Source organism: Bidens hawaiensis, unplaced genomic scaffold (assembly GCF_021521415.1).
Source record: "Bidens hawaiensis isolate Kalapana, Puna unplaced genomic scaffold, B.hawaiensis_p1.1 tig00013803_1, whole genome shotgun sequence".
Classification (NCBI taxonomy): domain Eukaryota; kingdom Viridiplantae; phylum Streptophyta; class Magnoliopsida; order Asterales; family Asteraceae; genus Bidens; species Bidens hawaiensis.
This window is the reverse complement of record NW_027492178.1, coordinates 268875-275894: the sequence shown is the minus strand read 5'-3', so window position 1 is coordinate 275894 and position 7020 is coordinate 268875. Positions and strand designations below refer to the sequence as shown.

The 7020-nt window shown below is 31.6% G+C and overlaps 1 pseudogene across 1 annotated transcript; it reads left to right on the top strand.

Moving 5' to 3' along the window:
- The first annotated feature begins 836 nt into the window (after positions 1–836).
- On the top strand, positions 837–6495 carry LOC143544894 (large ribosomal subunit protein eL42-like; annotated as a pseudogene). Its single transcript, XR_013137330.1, has 4 exons — positions 837–1064; positions 5835–6013; positions 6110–6184; positions 6274–6495. The product of XR_013137330.1 is annotated as a large ribosomal subunit protein eL42-like (transcript).
- The last annotated feature ends 525 nt before the right edge of the window (positions 6496–7020 follow it).

Below are 7020 nucleotides of genomic sequence, written 5' to 3'. Positions count from 1 at the left end.
AACATTTGAGTATTAGACTCATTTGTGCCCCATAGAATATCTAGAATTTGCAAAATTCTATAAAATTATGTTTCAAATATCTTTAACAAACTATTGAAATGAAAGCGATACCCAAACTTTTGATCGGTGGTTTGTCGTCTTCAAATGTATTCATACATGTGTTATATTATTAGACTCGATAATGAACTAAAAACTTGATATGTAGACAACCAAATTGTGCAAAATTATCATACATACTTAAAATTTTGTACTTGTAACAAATCAATTAACATTCACAACATAAATATAAAATCGAAACCGTTGGAATTTTCTAGGGATGTTAATCAGGTCATGTTCGCAGTTTGAGCACGTCACTAACCCAAACACAACATATAGTATAGAAATTTTTTTTCACTTATTAGTTCTAAAATTCTATATTTACATATTATTCTTAATACTTATGCAACTATGCTTCAACCACTTATGTTTTAAACTTCTAACGTTTGACATTAAATTACCTATATGGCTTAAATTATTACAAGAAAACACATTTATAAAAAATCAAAAACTAAATAAACGAGTTGAATTGGATCATATCAATCACAAACTCGTAAAGGTTAACATGAACACGTCCCATTTAACTGATTATGCTCACAAGTTCAACTTTACATTAAGTTAATGTCATGTCATCAATTTATATCCACTAGATTTCCATAGCTTGCAATCATTTTACTACATGCATCCAAATAGTCTCATGCACATGAAAATTTTGTACACTTCTCAATTATTTTCTTTATAAATACCCTCTTTTCAAAACCCCTAATAACACAAACAAAAAAACATTTAAGAGAGAGAAAATGGGAATGTGGAAAAGAGGTGTTGTTGTAGGAAGAACAAGTGGCAAGAGGAAGGTGAAGAAGGTGGTGACTGTGGTGAACCACAACCACCATGGAAGGTCCATGCAAAGGAAGCTCAGGCAGCTGCAGAATATTATCTCCGGTGGAAGAGCTGCCGGTGAACAAGTTGTGGATATGGACACTTTGTTCCAAAGAATTGCAGTTTATATATTTCTACTTGAATCTCGTGTAAAGCTTCTCAAGAATGCTTATGCTCTCTTTGGTCCTCATGATTAGTGTATTATTATTAATATTATTATTACTATTAGCATCAAATAATTTGCTAATTATGCAACTTTTTTTATTGTTTAATATTATCTTCACAAATGGAAAGAAATATGTTTATGGGGGTTTTAAGTTTGTACTTTGCAAAACATGTTTCATGTTTTTAAATGATCTCAATTTTATGATTGTAAGTTAGTGTTTTATAAAATGTAAATACTCTTCTTTTCTTGTAGGGCTGTTCACGAGTCGAGCCAGAGTGATTTCGAGCTCGGACTCGAAATTAAACGGGGCAACTCACCTCAGAATGTTTCAAACCAAGTTTTTTAGCTAATTTTATTTGAACTTTTATCGAGCGAGCCACGAGCCTCGAGCTTTTTGAACAGCCATATTTTCTTGGGGATGACATATTTCTAAAAATATTATTATATTCTGATTATTTGTGTCATCTAAACGTCATATCGTGAGGTAACGTTCTACGTAACGTAATCTCAAACACGTACACCTAATAATCTTTCTAATCATTTCGAAACTTAGAAGAAACCATACTTAATGTTGATACTTGATAGTTGGTGTATAAATTATTAAGCGCATTCATTATATCTATATAATTTAACTAAATATTAAAAAACCAGTTGAAATAGGTGATTATAGTTAGAAAACCAGTTGAAACAAGATTCATCGAAACATATGCTAAATGAGAATAAAGTGTTTACCACTTTACCATCATTTTAAAGTTACATATGTTCATTATTCTAAACACCTACTATGAACGTCTTATCCTTTTTCATGATTTCTTATTGATAGGTCAAATCTATATGTCATTTTCAAAAACTAAATGTGTTCCATTTTTGAGTCGAAATGGTTGAAATTTGGAATGTGCCAATAAATGTCATTCGTGCCGAGAGTACACATCAAATTAATTATAAAGTAAACCTTATCAGCTCCTTCATTTATAAAAATCTCATTACTATTTATTGAACTTCAAACCTTACATTTTGTGCACACGATTGTGATTCTTGATTGAAGACTTGATTGATCCACGTATTTTGCAAATAATGTGTGCATACCTTTATGGTTTTTGATCGAGGACATGTGTGGTCGTGATTAATGAATGTTTTACTTATCAACGTTTCACTATTAGTTTTTTTTCACCTATAAGCATGGTTGTAAAAATTTTGCATATGCTCCAATTAATCGTTATTTGGTAGTAAAAAACGGTCAAAGTTGAAAAACTATATATAAACTTTGTTATATATGTGTATATTTGAAAAAAAAATACATATAAACTTAATCCAAATAATCTCTATTAATTCTGATTAATCGCTAGTATTTACCCCTTCACTCGACTACCACCTAACAAATTTTACAACACTGCCTACGGTACCCAAGAATCTAAATATCTTCTACAGAAATTTTTTTCAAAACTAGTCCTTTTTTTGGTCTTACAACTTGGCAAACCATTAAGATTTGACATATTAGTTTAAAATAATGTGATCTACCTTTTAGTTTGGTCCACCAGACATTTTATTATTACAATGAGTAGACTTCGTAACACTTTGCTTATCATTTTAAGTTTTTGACTTTAGTTATTTTCTAGTTTCAATTAAATGATTACTGATGATGAACTATTTCACTTCATTGGAATTAATAAATGTGTGACCTATATAAAACTTGAAACTCACCAAATTGCTTCTACTTACTCATTCACATTTTGTTTATAATTTTGTTAATGCAACCTCAAAACTGATACAACAAAAAACAAGCAAGCGCACAAGTTTTGCATGAGCATTCGTATTACTATAACCAATATTTCCATAACCCTAAACATGGCTATGATATGTTTCCAATGAGCATGGAGAAGATTCGACAACGTGAACAAACAGTTGATTTGTTATTAACGTGTGGTGTTTAGCATTTACTCATAAGTCATTAGGTAGACTAGTACTATTTTGTTTAGGAAATGGTTATATACGAACACTCCATACATTATTTAAACGCTCACATATCTTATCATATCACCTGTTTTAGTATTTTCACACATCAAATGTCTCGTATAGCTTTTTCATATTTCAAACTATGAGTATTGTTTTTTTAGATCTCATGCGACCTATATAATCTCATATAATGTGTGTAATATATTGAAAATGTTATACGTAGTATGAAAATAAAAATTGAAGTTATTATAAAAGCACGTTGTAAGGTGGCCTCCAAAAGTTATGCAATCCGTATAACTTTACTAACACTACCTGATTTGACAAAATTGTGTGTTCTAGAGTTTAAAGGTTATATACCATATAATACATGCAATGTACATATAACAACCCTGTTTCATTATCACTAGGTAACAAAGTTAACCTGCCCAATTTACCATTAGTAACAAAATTGATTAATTTCCATTAGTGATAGAAGTGGGCAAAAAGCTGGTGTACCCAACCCAGAACCAGACCAGTCCTACCCGACCCTCGTTTCCTCATGAAAAGTGTACCCGACCCAACTCCACCTAGGGATGTTCACGAGTCGAGCCAGGGTGGTTTCGAGCTCAACCTCGAAATTAAACGAGATAACTTAGCTATGCCAAGCTCTATTTTGAAGTTAAATGGGCCTAAGATCGAGTCAACAAGCTGAGCCATGACCCAAGCCGAGCTTACGTTGATTTTAGCTCGGTTACAAAAATGATCCAACTCAAGCTAGTTTTAAATCAAGTTTTTTTAGCTAGTTTTTATTCGAGCTTTTATCGAACGACCCTGAGCTTCGAACCACGAGCTTTTTGAACAGCCATAGACTTCCACCTTTACTTGATCAAAACATAGATCCTTCCCGATAAAAACCTGGCAAACCCAGTCAAATAATACCCATCATTCCTAGAAACCGCTCCTACCCAACTCGGTTCTTGATTTTTGTTTGACCAAACCCGAAACCAATTCGTACCCAGTCCCGGTTGCTGAAAATACCCAACTTGTGCACCTCCAAATCTCTAATTATTTATTAGTGAGATTAATAAACTCCAATACGGGCGTCAAAAACTTATTAAAAAACAACATGGGCCTGTTCTGTCGGGTCTAGCCCAATCTTAGTTTATATCATATGGGCTCAAAATGAAACCCTAACCTTAAATAATAATAATAATAATAATAATAATAATAATAATAATAATAATAATAATAATAATAATAGTCAGTCTCTTCTTTCTCTCGGCGAATTACAGCAACAGCAGCAGCAACTCGTTAGCCATGGTATCAAATTCGATCTATCCTTTTGATAATTAATAATAATCACTTGATCATTTTGTAGCCGATGAATCTGTAATGTTTCGTTGTAATATATATATATATGTGTTTGTTGCTGTTAGATCTGTTAAACATACTTGATTTGATTGCTTTATATATTATTTAATTTGATTCAGTCTGTGTGTTAATAGTTTATTAGATATATGATAGTTTGTTTTAATTTAGTGCAAATAGTTTATCAGCTGATAATTTAACCTAATTTGAATCTGCAAATAGCTTTTGAAATTTTGCTTAGTTTTGAACATTTTAGAATGTAAAAGCCAAAATCTTTGTCAATAGTTGTTTGTCTTCAACTTCACAGTCGATATCGATGATATATATATCACCGGTATATCACTGATATATTGTTTATTGGTCCCTTAGTAAAATATTGGTGCAAAATATCGGTACCGATATTATCGGTGATATTGACTGATATATCACCAACTTTCTTGGTATCAGTTTTTTATGTTATAATTGTCAATTTTTAGTGTTTTAAGCAAGGTTGTAAAAGTCGCTAGAGGGACCATAGGCTCCCGACTGGGGAGTAGAAGATGGAGTACTCAAAGAGTACTCAGACATGGTAAATATAAGGAAAATTAATTTTTGGAAATTATATATATGTCAAATATCATTAGTTTACTAATATTTATAACAATATACGTGAATATTAATATAAATAAGCGAAATACATTTTTAAATAAAAAGTTATTCTAAAAATTGATGATCATTAATTAAAAAAAATGATATTTGTTCTTTAATACTATAGAGATACGAATTATGTTTTATTTTTTAAGTTAAAGTCGGCTCAAGTCCACCAACTAGATGTGATCCTGGCTGAGGTTAACCGCCTTTGATTGATTCTTAATAACTAGGCGGAGTTAAAGAAACTCGCCTCGCGACATACCTTGTAGCTAGTACTCGGGGAGTACCCGGTCTTGTAATCCTACTTTTACAACATTGGTTTTAAGTTACTTGCTACAGTTGTTACTGTTTTGTAAGTTGTGAAAGGTTAAATTGTTAATGGTAGGAGAATATATTGAATTGTTAGTGTTAAATTGCTATATTTAATATTAATTTTAACCTTAGCCCACCGATATCTTATTTGCATTAACTCATAGCTCTTCAGATATGAATTTATTGTGTAGTTAGTTTTCGTTTTAGCTTTATAGGTAAATGTTTCTAAAACCTTTAAAGTTTTGAACTTTTCAGAAAGCAAAAGTTCAAATTTTTACATCTATCAACCTGAAATGTCAAACCAAGTGTTTGATTTCTTTATTTTATTGAATTTTTATTGGATTGTTTATCTGATTTACGAGGACAAGCTTTTATTATTGTTACATATGTTTAAGATCCATTTTTACAGACAGTTGGTTTTGATTTGTTATATATGTTTCTTTTGCAATCATCATGTTGATTTTTTATGCATTGAATTATTTTGTAATTGTATTTTGTGTTTTGTTTATAGGTGAACGTTCCCAAGACGAAGAAGACTTACTGCAAGAACAAGGAATGCAGAAAGCATACCTTTCATAAGGTTACCCAATACAAGAAGGTAAAGATAGTTTGGCTGCACAAGGAAAGCGTCGTTATGACAGGAAACAATCTGGTTATGGTGGTCAAACCAAGCCCGTCTTTCACAAGAAGGTAAACCTACATTTCTATTCACGTTTTATATTTGTTCAAAATGCAGTCAGTTTGGTAGATTTAACAACTTTATAAATAATTGATTGAACAGTTTAGGCGAAAACCACAAAGAAGATTGTGCTAAGGTTGCAATGCCAAGGCTGCAAGCACGTCTCACAGCACCCAATTAAGGTTAGTCTTGTATTCTGTTATATTATACAGTTTGTTGATGTCATTTGATTGATTGTTTACTTATGTTTTGATTGTTGTTATTTTTGCAGAGGTGCAAGCATTTTGAAATCGGTGGAGACAAGAAGGGAAAGGGAACTTCTCTCTTTTAAGCACTTTGTTGTGGGCTTTCTTTGCTTGCGGTTACTACTATTCATATTTTTGTTTTAGCAGACATTTGTGTTTTAAGTTTTTGATATTAATATTGCAAGTTTCTATATTGCTTTGATACATTTGTATGGAGAAATGGAAATCTTGTGTTTTTGACTGTTTTAGTGTTGGTTATTAGTTTTAACTTGAGGAAGTGGTCTGTGATATTATGCATTGCATTAATATTACTTGCCCAGCTTCCTTTTGTTTTTATTATTATTATAATTGTTTGTGTGTCGTGTGTATATATATATTGTAAGTGAGAGATCCAATATAATAATAGGTTATTTTCGAATCCCTTTTTTCATGAAATCAATCCATGAAATCACATCCTAACAATTCGTAATCGTCAATACATATCCAATTAATCATTGATTTACCAAAAAAAACTGCTTTTGATCGTTAATCGATCAATTTTTTACCTTTTTACACGAAAACCGTTTTTGAACGTTTTTAGGTTTTGCCTTCCGAGTGTCTCGCATACCTATCGTATGTTAAGACATTGTTTTACAGTATCTCGAACCTATATATGTATGTATTGAGCTAACATTATTACACCCAAAAACAAAAACCCGCTATTTGCTGACTGGGAGTCACATGGCGCAAAACGTCTTATTTTGTAGCCCTTGAACTACAGATAGCAGCCTAAA